We start from the raw sequence: 15,708 nt of genomic DNA on the forward strand, positions 1-15,708 counted from the left end.
AGATCATGATAGGGAAATGGTCATCGTTGCAGGGTCCAAGACCACACATGCCAGACGCCAGGCACACTGGCAGACCATTGCTGACAGAATAAGTGCCCTTGGAGTAGTGAGGCGCACAGCTAGTGATTGCCAGAAGCGCTGGAATGACCTTAAGCGCAGGGCAAAGGATAAGCTGGCCTCAAGTCATGCCGCAACCTTGGTGACTGGAGGTGAGTCCCCAGCACAGGAAATAGAACTCACACCACACGAGTCCGTAGCTGGATCCTACGTCACCGAGGGACAACTCCAAGGTGTGGGAGATCTCCCTGATTACGAGGCATCATCCGGTGAGTGCACATGCATGTGTGTATTATCCATGTGCATGGTGTGTGTGTGAAGCATTCATGTTGGGTGCCTGTCAAGGGGGTGTGTGGCAGAGTTGATAGTGGCACCCATGTGCCTCATCCAGTATGTTCAGTGCAACACCATCTGCCCACAGCACTATCCCTACTGGCAACAGTGCACATATGGCCCGACACCATGGAAGTTGCCCTTGAATTGTCATTTTGTCACTACATTGTTGCTCATACTCCCCTGTCTATTCATCTGATGTCTTACATACCATTCCTATACTTACCCCCAGCCATTCAAGTTTCATCTTCACATGCCTGACATGCAATGATACCACATGCTAATGCGTCCTCTGTATATAAATGCCAACCAACATGCTGTCATACTGTGGATGTTGCCTTGACATCCACCTCCTACCTGTGGGCTTTGGTACCGTCTGGTTTCGAGCCCCATTCCCTCACACTCCATGCTGCTCTTCATGGTCTATCTTCCATGACTTCTACAGTTCAGACCATCGTGCCCTACTCACGACACCTGCTTGCCAAAAGTCAAATGACGGCACCCTGCCCTCCAATGCGACCCACCCTATTGCTGACCAGTGCATCTGAGCCTACTCAAAGCTAACTCTCACTGACATCTGCTCATACATGCCTTTGCCTGTCCCATAGACCCTTCACATGGTCCCTGTCCTCTCTCCTTGCTCCTCTTCCACCATCAATGGTGGGACCCGTTGGGGTGTACTCCTGGCCTCCTTCCAATCCTCAGAGGCCACTATTGATGTGCATGGTAATGGGAGCGTCTCAGTCCAAGGCCCTTAGGCCAACCTCAATCTCCTTGAGAAATGCTACCCACATCTCATCAACTTCCTTACCTCTCCTGCTGTCCCCCCTCCTCTCTCCTCATCAATCCTGCACTGCCTCCCTGCACCCTCCCATGAACCTTCTCCGCCTCCCACTCCAACTCCTACACATGCTGCACCTCTGATCTCTAGCACTCCCCGTAAGTCCTACAAGGCTGTCAACCTCCTCCACAATTACACTCCTTTCACTGCGGCTGCATCAGGCATTCCTCCGATATCTGTCACTTACATGAGGTTATGCACCTTGACATCCTTGGTCTCATGGAAACATGTCTGACGGCCAGCTCTGTCTGCATCCTTGACCCTCTCCTTGGCCCGCCACTACTGTGCAGGGGGGGTGTGCCCTTGGCTTCCCTGAGGGTATTCCTGCCACTGTCACTCCTACTTAGACCTACTCCACTCTGGAATGGCTTGTGTGAGGTCTCTCTCCACCACACCTTGACATTCTCAAACAGTGCGTACTGTGTCTGGGAAAACTGGTCAAATGTACTACTTCCTTTCTGAGTGTCCTCACCTCTCCTCCTCACTCATGTCCCCAGACACAGAAATCCTCATCCTTGGTGCTGTACGCATCCACCTGCATGCTTGTTGACGCCCCCACGTGACCTTTCTGTGACCTCAGCAACTCCCTCTCACCCTCTAGACTCCCGTCTGTCCCTACTCATTCTGCAGGGCACACTCTTGATGCTCTGATCTCATCTGACTTTCCCCTCTCCGTCCATCTCTGCACTCCTCTCTCCTGGAGTGATCACATTCTCCTCTCCTCCCAGCTCACCCTCACCACCCCACAGGCAAAGCCACCCTCACCACTGTCACACACCTTCTTGGTATTCCGACCCATGAAGTGTGTGTCAGTCGAGGCTCATGCTGCCAAAATCTCCCCCCCATCCAGCTCCCCCTTAGGCTCACTCCCATCCTGACAGGGCCCACTCCATGCTCCACTCCATGTCAGGTACACTGGATGTCTTTGCCACGGTCATGACCACCTGTCTGAAGCCCCATGCCAATGCAGAGTCCTGGCATGACTCGGATCTTGTGAACCCAAACCACAGGTGCCGGGTGGCAGAGAGGGAATGTCCTGCATCATGGCCATCCTCTGGCAAACTGGCCTGCCACATGCTCCAAAGGCAATAGCGCCTCACCCTTTTCACCAAGATGAGATCCCCAATCCAAGGGCACATATCTGCGGCATGTGACAACTCTGCAGGACACATAGAAATCTGCAAGGACCTTGCCGAGCCAGATGCAGTGTGTACCTCCCCTGTCCCCTCCCAGCCCACAGCACTGCATGATTGTCTCTGTACCCCTATAGGCCACCCCCCCAGCACTTGTCTGCGCCTAACACCATCTGCCCTTGACGTCAAGTCCTACTTACCTTGTACAGCACTTCCAGCCGCCACTTCCCCTTGCACTTCATTGTGCCACCCACCCCTGCACTTGCGTGACATGAATGAGACCAGCACCAGTAGGATTGTTGACTGGCATCCCCTTCTGCCCCACCACCCCTCAGTGCTCCGCTGTACCTTCATACATTTCTGGACCGGTGCTTCACGAATGCAATATGAATCCTTTACAGGTGATGGGGAGGTGGAATCACATTGTTTACTGCATTTTGTTGATGTAGACAAGGCACTGTGCATCGTGGCCAATTTGGACTAGCAGATCCATGTACAACATGTTTACTTATTGATGTGACGATGCAATGTCAGGACCAGAGTGGTTGAAATCCAAAAAAGTAGCCCTCCTCTCCCTCTTCACTTGGTGGCTATGTCACATGCCATGTGTGTGATGGCATGTGCCTTTGACATGGCAATCACCGGCCAATGTGTGATGGCAGTGCTAGGCAGCATGGTGAGCAGGCGTTGCTCTCCAATCTGTACATTGTATGCCCTGAGCCTCCCCTACAGACCCAGTGATGGTGAATGCATAGGAGGTCTCCCAGTCATGTGGGACATGTGTCGTAGAACTACTGCCTCTGTTGTTCATCAGCCCTTGTTGCATGCCATGGTGCTAATGCCTGTTTCCATTTTTCTCTTTCATGTCTTTGCAGGGGACGAAGCACTTGTTGATGCTGGGGATGTGGTGGTTGAGCCGTCCCAGGAGGGCAACCCGGGCCGACCTACCACAAGTGAGGGACGTGGTGTGTTTGTGGGTGAAAACCCACAAGTGCTGCAGGTCGTGCTGTCGAGGGGTGTCTCTGGGGGTTCCTCCCCCGAGCAGTATTCAGGTGTAGACTCGGAGGATGACACCTATGTGCAGTTGCAGGTGAGTGTTCTTGGGAGAGAATCTCCTCTGTCCGACCCACCTGCAGCCGGGCCATTGCCCTCAATGGGGATGTCAGTGTCGGCAGATCAGCCTCCGGTGGTTACGGATGCAGGGCCACACCACCCAATCTCTGATCCTGTTCCTGGGGCTGCAGATCAGAGAGGGAATGCAGTCCTGCAGCCTGAGGCCTTGCCGGCACAGCAAGGCGCAGTCCGCCTTGCCCCAGGCAGGTGTGGTGCCCGTCAACGTGGTGGCCGTATGCCACCTGGCAATACCGTTTGGGAGCAATCCATCTACGGTATGGCCACCCAACAGGCAGCATCATCCGAGATGATTGCACAGGCCATGGATAGGGTGGCCACTTCCATTGTCCCCCCAGAAAGGCTGATGGAGCGACTGGAGCAGGCTACAGAGTCCATCTGCCAGGCACACAGGGAGGATATGTTGGCGTCCAACATGGACAGGCGGGCGGCACTGGCGACTCTGCGGGAATCACTTTCCATGGAGTCCCAGCGCCACAGGGAAGGCCTGAGGGAAGAACTCCGTCACCTCAGGTCGACCCTGTTAGAGCTTGAGGCTTCATCCCATAGAAGGACAGAGGAGCAGCTGGAGCGTCTGACACGGACGCTCTCGGCCGAGATGCAGGCAACTCGTGCGGAGGTCAGGTCATCCCGGGAGTTACTGCATGGGGACCTCCGCATGATTATAACCCAGAACCAGAACTACCAGACCCGCCTGCTTGCAGCCATGGAGGAGCAAACTCGTGCTTTGCGTGGGCTGCCTCCCATTGTCACACCATCTTCTGAGGCAGCTCCCCCACCTCCAGAGTCAGCTGCAGGGTCTGGCCAGAGCCATAGCGACTCATCTCCCACAACAGAGTAGCCGTGTGGGCCACGAGCCTATGGGGTGTTTTAGTTTCCCATGATCCACACAGGTGGATTGTGGCGTGCATCCTGTCCTCGGACCTCATAGGTGCCCCCCCCCCCCCGCCGGCCCTTTCATGGCCATTTTTTCTCAATTTTATTTTTATTTTGCAAGAGTGTTGCCTTGTGTGGGTACCTGGGCATACACTGTATTGTGGCTGGGCACATGCAGGCTTGTCCTGAGTTTGGTTTCGATGCTTGGGTAGCAGACATCCACACCCCTCCTGCTTCCGTTTCCATGGGCTTGCAAAGGGTGTGCCCAAGTGACAGCAAATTACACGGTGACATTGGACTCCCATGAGCTGTTGGCCAGTCCATAGTCAATACTGTGTAGACATTCATAGTGTTCATTGTTGTTGCACCTAACTATGCATGATGGTTTGATATGTGCCTCTACTTACATATGTTGCTCATGTTTTGCAGGTATTTCACACAGATCTTCACAAGGGCATACTCTCTGGAGTCAGACTACATGTCGGTAGATGTGCACTGACACTTTTGCATGGCGCCATCACTGTACATCTGGACGGTGAGGACATACCAGCAGAATCAGGTAATGAGACTACCATTGATTACATGCATTGTGTCTTGTTTGGGTGGGCTTCAGGGTGGGTTGGTGTGTAATTTGATTGAAATTACTCTTACACAGGTGTGTAGTAGTGGCTCCAGGGCGGTTAGCTGCTCAAGTGCGGCTATGTTCCATTTGGGGCACTGCTATTTGTGACACTGGTGTCATGTTGTGATGGCCAGTTTGTTTGCTGTCACATACCATGACATGGTGTCCTCAGTGGCGGGACTGTGAAGGGAATGGGTGACATGGCAATGTTGTCATGTAGTGAATTGCTTGTGGCAATGCATATTTGATTGATGGAGTTGTGTCTTTGCGTTGTGATGCATTGCTGGTGTATGTGTAGCTAGGGGTGCACACATATTGACACTTCCATGTTAACAATCTCAGGCTGATGTGTATCTGACAGTTTATTGTCAAGTAATTTTCAGACATTGTCAGGTAGTGTCATCATTGATTGTCAGATGGTATGTGCCAGAGCAGTGTGCACTAGCCAGCACTGTGATTCCTAGGTGAAGAAGTTGGCCACCAGTTGCGTACGGGCTGCCTCCCCCCGTGCCCTTTCCCCTCCCATGCGCAGCGGCCGTGCATGTGGTTGTGGATGTGGGGGCACCACCATGTCCACGGGCAGGCCCCGGCGTGTTGCAACGTTGTGCAGGACACATGCTGCCACTATGATCCTGCACACTATTCGGGGAGCATATAACAGCTGCCCGCCAGAACGGTCAAGGGAGCGAAAGCGTGACTTGAGCACTCCGAATGTGCGCTCCACTATGCCCCGTGTTGCAATGTGGGCTGTGTTGTACCTTACCTGGGGTGGCGTGGTGGGGTTCCGGATTGGGGTCATCATGTGGGGGCTGATAGGGTAGGCACTGTCCCCTGCGGAGGTGGTGATGGGTATCATTAGTGGTGTTGTGTCATGACCCAGTATCTGACATGCATGCATGTGCAGTGGCATTCATGCTCACCAAGCAGCCATGTATCTCCATGCTGGCCAGCCTCTAGGTCCCGGCATAGGGTAGACATTCTGTAGATGAAGCTGTCGTGGGTGGACCCTGGATAGTTGGCATATACTGATGTGATTATTCCCTTGGCATTGCATACAACTTGCACGTTGATGGAATGCCAGTGCTTGCGGTTTCTATAGATGTGCTCTGTTGCCCTGGGTGGACGTAGAGCCACATGTGTGCAGTCAATTGCACCAAGCACTTTGGGGAATTGAGCCACACCATAGAATTCCTGGATGCACGTCCGCCTTTCTGCATGAGTCCTGGGGAGATATATGTGCCTGCGGACTGATGGCCGTGCAGTGATGATGTTCAAGACCTGGTGTAGGCAGCGTGACTGCGTGGCCTGTGACACACCACCCACTATGGCACTTGTCCGCTGAAAGGATCCAGTGGCCAAGAAGTGCAGTACATTCAGGACCTTCTGCAGGGGGCTGAGTGCTTGGGAGCACAGGGTGGGTGATGTGAGGTCATCCTCCCACTCACTGACCAGGTCCAGTCTGATGTGTGCTGGAAACCTGTACCTCCCATACACCTGGTCATCAGGCATCCCGAATAGGCTGGTTCTGGGTGTGAATATTCTGGCCCTGACTCTCCTCCTCCTCCTCCTTTGGTAGCCCACTGCCACTGCTGCTAGGAACGGTATGTTCATCCTGGCATCTGGCTTGTTTATTGAAAAGTGCGCAAATTAATGCCTTGCGCGTGTTGTAGGCGAGCGTGTGAGCCTCGCACCCCTGGAATCGAGTTCCCACTCCAATCGCGTGTGGAAATTCCCACGCAGCAGGCATACAGGTGCGCTGACGTACTTGCGTGTGTAAGTGGCCGCGCACCCCTGAAATACACGTACTTAGGCCAATGGCGTGTACGCGCACTTTTGGCCAATTACACGCGATGACACTCTGACGTGCAGTATTTCCACGTGTGCTCCGTCTTCACGTGCTGAGTGGGGAACGCCCGTGCGGATCACGTCAGACGCGCTTACGCGATGAGGGACTCTGGTCCAATAGAATCGCGTATGCGTGCTGACGCACTTACGCGCTAAGGGCCTTTCCTCGGATTTCACGCTGACGTGCAGGAATTTCACGTGCCAAATCACTCCGTATCAAGCTGGCCACCCGAAAACACACGGAACACCACGCTCCTGCCCCGAAGGCCGAGTTACTGCCCCCCCAGTGCCCTGAGCAGCCTCCCACGTGCTATCTGCTGCTGCCTGCCTGCCTGCCTGCCTGCTGCCACCGTGCCCTGCCATTTGGTGCCTGCACATCAGCCATCTGCAGGGGTCCAGTTGCTGTGTCCACCCCTGCTGGAACTGAAGACTCCCAACTGGGATTACATCGCTCCACAGCCCAGCCCCAGGACCCAGTTGCCCACCCACACCTGCCTCTGGGGTTGCCATGTCGGGCACTTCCACATCTGGCACCAGTGGCAACCCCAGGCCAGAGGGGCAGAGGGGCACCAGCTTCACTGCCACCGAAGTTGGTGTCCTGGTGGAGCATGTCCTGGGGCAGTATGATGCCCTCTTTGGATCGTCCCGCGCCAGCAAGGAAGGACGGGAGAGGATCTGGGCCGACTGTGTGGTTGCCATCAACGCGGAGGGGGTGGCAACCCGCAACGTCTTGAAGATCAAGAAGCGCTGGGAGGACTTGAGGTCCAGGACCCTTGTGAAGGCCCGGCGCCTCGTGGAGGGGGGCCGGGGCCACATGAGTTCCATCCAGAAGAGGGTCCTGGAACGCGTACGCCCAGCCCTCCACGCCCAGATCCTTGAGAGGGAGACCCGTCTGGAGTTGAGCGGTAAGTGTCCAAGCATTACTGTGTGAGACAGGGCATGTTGCGGTGTGCTGGTTCTATGATACTTGCCTGTATGTGTGCCATGGGCCATGTATGCATGTATGTGTGCTGGGACATCATGGTAATGCATGTGCGACCAGTGATGTGTGACCCACATGGTTGTTGCATGTGTTGAAATGCGGCATGGGGAGCACTATGCAGATTTGGGACATGAGAGCATGCCAGTCTCTGTACCTGGACATGGATTGGGGTGAAGGATGGGTGCTGATGCCAGGTACATATATGGTAGCCATGTCTGTGTGCCTGACCTGCATGTCTGTGACTTGTGCATGCCATGGATGCATGACACATGTGTGTGACAATGCACAGATTCAGTGACGCACCCAACTTACCCTTGTTTCGCCTGTGTTCGGTGTGATTGGGGCCAGATGGATGTTACTGAGGTGAAGTGTGTGCATGTGATATGCATGAGCTATGATGCATGTGAGTTACATATCATTGAATGTTTCAAGCGTCAATTGGTCATGCATGGAAATGTGCATGGCATGCACCATGCCTGTTACTGTGTGTGTTTTGCCTGGACTGACCCATGTGTTGTGGAGGGACATGATGGAAGTGTACTTTGACAGGGGTGCTCATCTGCTATTGCTTCCTGTCTAGGGGACCATTGTACAGTAGCCTGATGCTTGTGTCCTTTGTCTCCCTCTACGCAGCGGCTAGTGAAGAAGAGGGCGGAGACGGCGCTGTGGAGCAAGGCGGCGGGGATGCCCCCACGGCTGCAGCGGAAGGGGTGGGTGAGCCCCCACAGGGGCCTGCTACAGCGGGAGACGGTGAGGAGCCATCCAGGTTGGTGGTTTGCACAGAGGAGGAGGAGGCCGACACTGGTGCACACATGGGGCCTGGTGGGAGCATCCCTGCTGGTGCAAGTGGTGCAGTCCAGGGCCAGGGGCAGGAGGCAGCACAGGTCACCGTGGAGGTGCCTGTGCATGTCGCTGTCCCTGACCCTGTGAGTGCACCACCATGCACCAGCAGGGATGCCCCGTCCCAGGCCCGTCCGCAGGTAGAGGGGATGTCCATGTCAACTGACTCCCCTCCACCTGCGGCCGTGGGAACCCCTGGCCGCGTGGAGCAGGTCCTGATTGGGGTCGCGATGCGCACGGCTGTGATTCGTGATGCCGTGCGTGCTTCCCGGTAGGAGCACGCACGTCATCACGAAGTGCACCGTGCCGACGTGGCCCAATTGGGATCGGCCATGTTCGGGGGGTTCCTGCATGTGTTGGCCAATCTGACGGCCCTCTCCTCCTCTGTGCAGGCTATCCACCGGTCGTTCTCCTTGCCGTCTTCCGGCCCAGATGCCACCATGGCCCCCTGTGGACCTGCCCCGACCAATGCAGCCAGCTCGGTGGGGATCCCATCCCTGCCGCAGTTGGGAGTCGGAGGTCCAGCAGGGGTGGACAACACAGCAAGTGGACCCCAGCAGATGGAAGATGTGCCGGCATCATCGGGCAGGGCACGTGCACGACGGCGTCGGTGGTTACCATCAGCCTGGATGCCGTCGTGCTGGCAGAGGCAGTGGCGTCGGAGGCAGCAGCGGGCTCGACGTGGGAGGCATCATGGCTCAGGGCCATCAAGATCAGAGGGGCAGGCATCGGCCGGAGGGCAGGGCAACCCTGGCATGGCGGTGTGTTCCGTGTGGGAGGAGTTTGGCCAGCGGATAGGTGCGGAGCGGCAGCGGGCGGAAGAGGAGCGGCTCGCCATGGCCAGGGCGGAGATCTCCATGCGTCAGGCATTGAGGCGGGCTGAGTGCCTCGAGGAGGCTCGCAGGGAATTTGGTGAGCACATGGGGTTGTCCCTGCAAGACCTCGGGGCCAGGACTGAGTCCCGCCTCCAGGACATTGACATGGAGTTCGAGGATGCCCTGGCCAGCATCACCAAGTGAGCCGCAGGACTAGCCCGCTGCCTTTGTATATAGTTTTTTAGTTAGTTAGTGCTAGGTTTCCTTTATTTCTTTTTATTAATTTGGACCGCTTGGACAATGGCCACTTTTTTGTACATATTTTTTTAATTAGTTAGTATTAGGTTTCATTAGTGGTGTTGGGCTCATGGACCCTTGAACATTCCTGTATATATTGTTATTTTTTGGGAGATACATTTTTTGAATTTCATATTGTTTACACCATGTCGTAATGGTTTTTCTTTGATTTCATGCTACATGTGTTTGCTTTGGACAAAATCTATTGATTTTTCTATCCTTTGTTTTTTGATTTATCATTTTTGTTCTCGGACATGGACCTTTTATTTACTTTGCCAGATAGTTGTATTAGTTTACTTATTATTTTTTTTTTAATACATTTTTTTATTATCTTACACTTGTGTCATTTTTTCTTTGGTTTCTTACATGTCATGATATGGGTTTTGACATTCACTTGCACCCATTGTGTATGTGTGTGTGACGGACATGTGTTCTTTTGCATACTTGCCTTTGGGGTTGTGTCATGTGATTGCATTCACTATGTGGGTGCATGCAATCCTTGCCTGGGTGTTTGTGCTGGGTATGCTGGCCATTACTGCCATTATTGTGTATCGTCAGGACCTGGGGCCAGGGGGACATGGGTGGGGGCCTGCTGGCAGGTTCCCCACAGTGCTGGGGGTGGGGGTGGTGGGAGACATGGGTGGGGGCCTGGTGGAGGGTGCCCCTGGTGGATGGGGGGTGGGGGTGGTGGGAGACATGGGTTGGACATGGGTGGGGGCCTGCTGGCAGGTTCCGCACAGTGCTGGGGGTGGGGGTGGTGGGAGACATGGGTGGGGGCCTGGTGGAGGGTGCCCCTGGTGGATGGGGGGTGGGGGTAGTGGGAGACATGGGTTGGACATGGGTGGGGGCCTGGTGGAGGGTGTCCCTGGTGGATGGGGGGTTGGGGGTGGTGGGAGACATGGGTTGGACATGGGTGGGGGCCTGCTGGCAGGTTCCCCACAGTGCTGGGGGTGGGGGTGGTGGGAGACATGGGTGGGGGCCTGGTGGAGGGTGTCCCTGGTGGATGGGGGGTTGGGGGTGGTGGGAGACATGGGTTGGACATGGGTGGGGGCCTGCTGGCAGGTTCCTCACAGTGCTGGGGGTGGGGGTGGTGGGAGACATGGGTGGGGGCCTGGTGGAGGGTGTCCCTGGTGGATGGGGGGTTGGGGGTGGTGGGAGACATGGGTTGGACATGGGTGGGGGCCTGCTGGCAGGTTCCCCACAGTGCTGGGGGTGGGGGTGGTGGGAGACATGGGTGGGGGCCTGGTGGAGGGTGCCCCTGGTGGATGGGGGGTGGGGGTGGTGGGAGACATGGGTTGGACATGGGTGGGGGCCTGCTGGCAGGTTCCCCACAGTGCTGGGGGTGGGGGTGGTGGGAGACATGGGTGGGGGCCTGGTGGAGGGTGCCCCTGGTGGATGGGGGGTGGGGGTGGTGGGAGACATGGGTTGGACATGGGTGGGGGCCTGGTGGAGGGTGTCCCTGGTGGATGGGGGGTTGGGGGTGGTGGGAGACATGGGTTGGACATGGGTGGGGGCCTGCTGGCAGGTTCCCCACAGTGCTGGGGGTGGGGGTGGTGGGAGACATGGGTGGGGGCCTGGTGGAGGGTGTCCCTGGTGGATGGGGGGTTGGGGGTGGTGGGAGACATGGGTTGGACATGGGTGGGGGCCTGCTGGCAGGTTCCCCACAGTGCTGGGGGTGGGGGTGGTGGGAGACATGGGTGGGGGCCTGGTGGAGGGTGCCCCTGGTGGATGGGGGGTGGGGGTGGTGGGAGACATGGGTTGGACATGGGTGGGGGCCTGCTGGCAGGTTCCCCACAGTGCTGGGGGTGGGGGTGGTGGGAGACATGGGTGGGGGCCTGGTGGAGGGTGCCCCTGGTGGATGGGGGGTGGGGGTGGTGGGAGACATGGGTTGGACATGGGTGGGGGCCTGCTGGCAGGTTCCCCACAGTGCTGGGGGTGGGGGTGGTGGGAGACATGGGTGGGGGCCTGTTGGAGGGTGTCCCTGGTGGATGGGGGGTTGGGGGTGGTGGGAGACATGGGTTGGACATGGGTGGGGGCCTGCTGGCAGGTTCCCCTCAGTGCTGTGGGTGGGGGTGGTGGGAGACATGGGTGGGGGCCTGGTGGAGGGTGCCCCTGGTGGATGGGGGGTGGGGGTGGTGGGAGACATGGGTTGGACATGGGTGGGGGCCTGCTGGCAGGTTCCCCACAGTGCTGGGGGTGGGGGTGGTGGGAGACATGGGTGGGGGCCTGGTGGAGGGTGCCCCTGGTGGATGGGGGGTGGGGGTGGTGGGAGACATGGGTTGGACATGGGTGGGGGCCTGCTGGCAGGTTCCCCACAGTGCTGGGGGTGGGGGTGGTGGGAGACATGGGTGGGGGCCTGGTGGAGGGTGCCCCTGGTGGATGGGGGGTGGGGGTGGTGGGAGACATGGGTTGGACATGGGTGGGGGCCTGCTGGCAGGTTCCCCACAGTGCTGGGGGTGGGGGTGGTGGGAGACATGGGTGGGGGCCTGGTGAAGGGTGCCCCTGGTGGATGGGGGGTGGGGGTGGTGGGAGACATGGGTTGGACATGGGTGGGGGCCTGGTGGAGGGTGTCCCTGGTGGATGGGGGGTTGGGGGTGGTGGGAGACATGGGTTGCACATGGGTGGGGGCCTGCTGGCAGGTTCCCCACAGTGCTGGGGGTGGGGGTGGTGGGAGACATGGGTGGGGGCCTGGTGGAGGGTGTCCCTGGTGGATGGGGGGTTGGGGGTGGTGGGAGACATGGGTTGGACATGGGTGGGGGCCTGGTGGAGGGTGTCCCTGGTGGATGGGGGGTTGGGGGTGGTGGGAGACATGGGTTGGACATGGGTGGGGGCCTGCTGGCAGGTTCCCCACAGTGCTGGGGGTGGGGGTGGTGGGAGACATGGGTGGGGGCCTGGTGGAGGGTGCCCCTGGTGGATGGGGGGTGGGGGTGGTGGGAGACATGGGTTGGACATGGGTGGGGGCCTGGTGGAGGGTGTCCCTGGTGGATGGGGGGTTGGGGGTGGTGGGAGACATGGGTTGGACATGGGTGGGGGCCTGCTGGCAGGTTCCCCACAGTGCTGGGGGTGGGGGTGGTGGGAGACATGGGTGGGGGCCTGGTGGAGGGTGCCCCTGGTGGATGGGGGGTGGGGGTGGTGGGAGACATGGGTTGGACATGGGTGGGGGCCTGGTGGAGGGTGTCCCTGGTGGATGGGGGGTTGGGGGTGGTGGGAGACATGGGTTGGACATGGGTGGGGGCCTGCTGGCAGGTTCCCCACAGTGCTGGGGGTGGGGGTGGTGGGAGACATGGGTGGGGGCCTGGTGGAGGGTGTCCCTGGTGGATGGGGGGTGGGGGTGGTGGGAGACATGGGTTGGACATGGGTGGGGGCCTGGTGGAGGGTGTCCCTGGTGGATGGGGGGTGGGGGTGGTGGGAGACATGAGCAGGTGTGCAGGGTAGTTCCCTGTGGTGTGTGCTGCCTGCAGGGGCCGTGGAGGGTGTACAGGTAATGCCTGGGAGCACACAGCCAATTCGCGTGTGGAACTTCCCGCGCACTCCTGAAATCCACGTACCCGGCCATATCGCGTGTGCAACTTCCCGCGCACCCCTGCAATCCACGTACCCGGCCATATCGCGTGTGGAACTTCCCGCGCACCCCTGAAATCCACGTAGCCGGCCATGTCGCGTGTGGAACTTCCCGCGCACCCCTGCAATCCACGTACCCGGCCATATCGCGTGTGGAACTTCCCGCGCATCCCTGAAATCCACGTAGCCGGCCATTTCGCGTGTGGAACTTCCCGCGCACCCCTGAAATCCACGTACCCGGCCATATCGCGTGTGGAACTTCCCGCGCACCCCTGAAATCCACGTAGCCGGCCATTTCGCGTGTGGAACTTCCCGCGCACCCCTGCAATCCACGTACCCTGCCATATCGCGTGTGGAACTTCCCGCGCACCCCTGAAATCCACGTAGCCGGCCATATCGCGTGTGGAACTTCCCGCGCACCCCTGAAATCCACGTACCCGGCCATATCGCGTGTGGAACTTCCCGCGCACCCCTGGAATCCACGTAGCCGGCCATTTCGCGTGTGGAACTTCCCGCGCACCCCTGAAATCCACGTACCCGGCCATATCGCGTGTGGAACTTCCCGCGCACCCCTGGAATCCACGTAGCCGGCCATATCGCGTGTGGAACTTCCCGCGCACCCCTGGAATCCACGTAGCCGGCCATTTCGCATGTGGAACTTCCCGCGCACCCCTGAAATCCACGTACCCGGCCATATCGCGTGTGGAACTTCCCGCGCACCCCTGGAATCCACGTAGCCGGCCATTTCGCGTGTGGAACTTCCCGCGCACCCCTGAAATCCACGTACCCGGCCATATCGCGTGTGCAACTTCCCGCGCACCCCTGGAATCCACGTAGCCGGCCATTTCGCGTGTGGAACTTCCCGCGCACCCCTGGAATCCACGTACCCGGCCATATCGCGTGTGCAACTTCCCGCGCACCCCTGGAATCCACGTAGCCGGCCATTTCGCGTGTGCAACTTGCCGCGCACCCCTGTAATCCACGTAGCCGGCCATATCGCGTGTGGAACTTCCCGCGCACCCCTGAAATCCACGTACCCGGCCATATCGCGTGTGCAACTTACCGCGCACCCCGGTATGCACGCACACGTTTATTTTTTCTCTCTGCGCGTGTCTGTGTTTGTGGGTACCCCTTTGTACGTCATTTGTCCTGGAGGGCCACAGTATTGGACATTGATCATGTCTGTATATAGGTGCTATTTGTTGGCGCACCTTTTAGCGCACATTTCTTGCAGGCGCAGAGACGCTACCGCCTGCTTTCTTGTGGCGGTCGTGTTTGTGCCTGTTTGTGCCTGTGCGCTGCTTTGAGCATGCGCTTTTTTGCCCTATTCTATTCCATGAATACGTGTTGTATGCGAGCGTGTGGGCGTTCCGCGCACTTGCCTCCTGAACTTTCCCCGTGCCGCCCACATTCTTCCCCATTCCGAGTGTTGTGCCCCATTTTATTCCCCATTCCGAGTGTCCCGCCCTGTGTCCCGCCTACTTTAGAGCTGTGCGCTGCGCTCGGAGTGATGGCGCAGTGGCCGTGGCGCACGACGTTGGTTGACCTGTGCGCCGGCCTGCGCCGCGCGCTTTTTCCGCGCACGTCCTCTGCTTTTCTTGCGCAGGGACTTCCATGAATCGACGTGCGCTGGTTTCCCTGCGCTTTGCGCTAATTTTAGGCGCAGCGCACGTATTGGCCCCTCTGCGCCGGGATTTTCGGCGCACATTTATTCCATGAATCGGCCTGTAAGTTAGTCATAACAGAGTTACTCTCAGATGTTAAAGCAATGTTATTCACAATGGGCAGGGCATTATCAGACATTGAATCCGATATAATTGAGTCTTGTACACTCACCCATGATTTGTTCTCAGTGGCTGGGGCGACAGATGATTTTGTCGGACTAGATGTAATAATATGAGAAATGATGGGCACCATCGAATGTAAAGGGGCGGCTGAAAGGGCTGAGACTAAATCTAGAGGGGGTATTGAAGAGACAGAGTCCGGCACTAGCCGATTGCCAATTGATGTACCGCTCAGCATGCCGACCGTTAGATGAGATTCAGGCTGGGATACCAGTTTCATATTCTGTGTCCATAACAATAAGTCATCCAACTTGGATTCTTGTTTTGTTATTTTTCCATCCAATACTTCGAAGAGTTTAAACAAAGCCATTAAGGTGGTGTTAATTGCCGTCAGTGTGGTTTGTAACAGCAATGACTGACTTTCAACAAAGTCGCCTGGTGGATCAACCCTGGGGCGGCGTGGTGTTGGGTGGACATATGAGATTGCAGACAAGGAATTAACTGATATTGGGGATTCAGATTTTGCTTGTGAGTTTTGGGAGTTGCAAATCGTTATAGGAGATTCGCACTGACGCGCATGAAGGGACACCT

Source organism: Ambystoma mexicanum, chromosome 6p (genome assembly GCF_040938575.1).
Source record: "Ambystoma mexicanum isolate Mex_15411 chromosome 6p, UKY_AmexF1_1, whole genome shotgun sequence".
NCBI classification, from domain to species: Eukaryota; Metazoa; Chordata; class Amphibia; order Caudata; family Ambystomatidae; genus Ambystoma; species Ambystoma mexicanum.